A 3470-nucleotide genomic window follows, 5' to 3' on the forward strand; every position below is an offset into this window, starting at 1 on the left:
GTCTTCCTTAATTTTTAACGTCGATTCATTTCCTTCATTTCCGCACGAAGGAATTCATTCATCGTCGTCGAATACCTCGGTCCTAAGCGAGGGATAGAAACGTCGGTCACCGAATCGCTAGTCACTTGACCTTGACCTTAATTTACCCGGGGTCAGTTCTTGGTGCGCAGGGGATTGAGGAGTATTTGTACACGCGTCTTAACAAAGCAGGTCGAGCGTTATCGAGATTCTCCAATCGGCCCCGTTTTATTTTTCCGGGGGTATCGTCCACCTAGCCGTGCTAAAAGAAAATTAATTTTACCAGAATTTGATTGATTTCTTTTTCCCTACGGAAACCGATACGGACAATAACTCTTGTGTGACGCAGTGCTCGCTCTCCTGCATTAAAAGCCCTTTAAATCCCAGAAACGGGCGGGGGGTGGGGGAATTACGCCCACACGCACGCACACGCACGCATGCCCCCACTCCCCATCGCCCACCGCGGGCAGGAAGACGGGGACAGGGTGGCCCTTGTATCAGACCCGCTTAAATCTCGAATCACCCCCCCGGTTCCCCACCTCCCCACACACCCCCCGGACGGGAGACGGCGGCAGCCCGGTCCAGCCGGACCCGGAGCACGGAGGGGCCGTCAGGTCTACCCGGCTCCGGGGCCGGCGGCGGCCGTCAGGTCTACCCGGCTCCGGGGCCGGCGGCGGCCGTCAGGTCTACCCGGCTCCGGGGCCGCCGGCGGCCGTCAGGTCTACCCGGCTCCGGGGCCGGCGGCGGCCGTCAGGTCTACCCGGCTCCGGGGCCGGCGGCGGCCGTCAGGTCTACCCGGCTCCGGGGCCGGCGGCGGCCGTCAGGTCTACCCGGCTCCGGGGCCGGCGGCGGCCGTCAGGTCTACCCGGCTCCGGGGCCGGCGGCGGCCGTCAGGTCTACCCGGCTCCGGGGCCGGCGGCGGCCGTCAGGTCTACCCGGCTCCGGGCCAGGCGGCGGCCGTCAGGTCTACCCGGCTCCGGGCCAGGCGGCGGCCGTCAGGTCTACCCGGCTCCGGGGCCGCCGGCGGCCGTCAGGTCTACCCGGCTCCGGGGCCGGCGGCGGCCGTCAGGTCTACCCGGCTCCGGGGCCGGCGGCGGCCGTCAGGTCTACCCGGCTCCGGGGCCGGCGGCGGCCGTCAGGTCTACCCGGCTCCGGGGCCGGCGGCGGCCGTCAGGTCTACCCGGCTCCGGGGCCGGCGGCGGCCGTCAGGTCTACCCGGCTCCGGGGCCGCCGGCGGCCGTCAGGTCTACCCGGCTCCGGGGCCGCCGGCGGCCGTCAGGTCTACCCGGCTCCGGGGCCGCCGGCGGCCGTCAGGTCTACCCGGCTCCGGGGCCGCCGGCGGCCGTCAGGTCTACCCGGCTCCGGGGCCGCCGGCGGCCGTCAGGTCTACCCGGCTCCGGGGCCGCCGGCGGCCGTCAGGTCTACCCGGCTCCGGGGCCGGCGGCGGCCGTCAGGTCTACCCGGCTCCGGGGCCGCCGGCGGCCGTCAGGTCTACCCGGCTCCGGGGCCGGCGGCGGCCGTCAGGTCTACCCGGCTCCGGGGCCGCCGGCGGCCGTCAGGTCTACCCGGCTCCGGGGCCGGCGGCGGCCGTCAGGTCTACCCGGCTCCGGGGCCGGCGGCGGCCGTCAGGTCTACCCGGCTCCGGGGCCGCCGGCGGCCGTCAGGTCTACCCGGCTCCGGGGCCGGCGGCGGCCGTCAGGTCTACCCGGCTCCGGGGCCGGCGGCGGCCGTCAGGTCTACCCGGCTCCGGGGCCGCCGGCGGCCGTCAGGTCTACCCGGCTCCGGGGCCGCCGGCGGCCGTCAGGTCTACCCGGCTCCGGGGCCGGCGGCGGCCGTCAGGTCTACCCGGCTCCGGGGCCGCCGGCGGCCGTCAGGTCTACCCGGCTCCGGGGCCGCCGGCGGCCGTCAGGTCTACCCGGCTCCGGGGCCGCCGGCGGCCGTCAGGTCTACCCGGCTCCGGGGCCGGCGGCGGCCGTCAGGTCTACCCGGCTCCGGGGCCGCCGGCGGCCGTCAGGTCTACCCGGCTCCGGGGCCGCCGGCGGCCGTCAGGTCTACCCGGCTCCGGGGCCGCCGGCGGCCGTCAGGTCTACCCGGCTCCGGGCCAGGCGGCGGCCGTCAGGTCTACCCGGCTCCGGGGCCGGCGGCGGCCGTCAGGTCTACCCGGCTCCGGGGCCGGCGGCGGCCGTCAGGTCTACCCGGCTCCGGGCCCGGCGGCGGCCGTCAGGTCTACCCGGCTCCGGGCCCGGCGGCGGCCGTCATGTCTACCCGGCTCCGGGCTCGGCGGCGGCCGTCAGGTCTACCCCTTTTCGGAGCCCGTGGGGCCGCCTGCGGTACCCGGCGACCGCGGGTTGTTGGTTGCGTAGCGTCCGGCGATAAGGGCGGCCAAGTCTACCCGGCTCCGGCGGGACTTGGTCGCCTTGCCGGGGCCGAGGGGTAGACGTGTTGTCCCCGCTGCTTCGTCGGAGCTGCCGAAGGGGTCGCTGTTTTTCGCTGCCTCCAGTTACGTCATCGTAAAAGTCGGCGTGGTTGGCGCGCCTCCCCGGTGCGCAGAGGCGCCGCTCTTGGAGCTTGCCGGCGGCGGGGACGTGCCGGTCCGTACTATAGGAGCGAGCCGTGACTCGTCTCCAGAGCAGCGCTCGTCAGCGGCTGCAAGGCCCGCGGTTCTGCCAGCAAAGTGGGGTGCTCGGCGGCCGTCGTGGCGGTTCCCTCGGTGGTCCGGCCCAGCTTCCAGTCTCTTCGGTCCGGCCATCTCCCAGCGCTTGCCCGACAAGCCAGCCCAGCGTGTCCGAGGGGTCGGGAGCTGCGGAGAGCCGGAGCCGGCGGCCGGCTCCGGCGGCCGTTGCCGACCGGCACGAGGCATAAGGCCGGATCCCGCAGGGCAGGGCAAAGACTCGAACGCACCCAGCCGGGGCCCAGTGATGGTGAAGGTCACTGCCGGAGGCAGACGGCCGGGGGGCGTCGAGCCTGCCGCGGCTTACTCCCGGCTCCAGAGGGCCCGGTTGGTGGGACGACCGAGGTTGGCGGCACCTCGTCCCTTTGTGCCAGCCTTAAGCTGGAGCCCGCGAAGCGGGCGGAGAGAGCGGCGGCCGGCTCCCGGCCAGCCGAACGCAGACGGCCGGGGGGTGCCGAGCCTGCCGCGGCTTCCCCCCCCCGGCCCCCCGAGGGCCCAACTGACGGCGCAGGCGGGGCGGCGGCGTCCCGTTTTCACCGGTGCGAGCCCTCCGCGGGCAGCTGGTGGTGTCAGGCGGGCCCGGTGACGGGACTGCGGCGTGCAGGCGAGGCGGCGGCGCCTCGTCCTCGTTTCCCCCGGGAGAAGCGGTTCCCCGCGGGGCAGGGCAAAGACCGGCGGCCGGTGGCGGTCGCCGGCACTCGAACGCTGGAAGGCCGGGGGAGCCGAGCCTCCCTCGGCCCCGGGGGGCCCGATGATGGCAAAGGCGGGTGCTGGCACCGTT

The sequence above is a fragment of the Calonectris borealis genome, unplaced genomic scaffold (assembly GCF_964195595.1).
Source record: "Calonectris borealis unplaced genomic scaffold, bCalBor7.hap1.2 HAP1_SCAFFOLD_173, whole genome shotgun sequence".
Taxonomy (NCBI): Eukaryota; Metazoa; Chordata; class Aves; order Procellariiformes; family Procellariidae; genus Calonectris; species Calonectris borealis.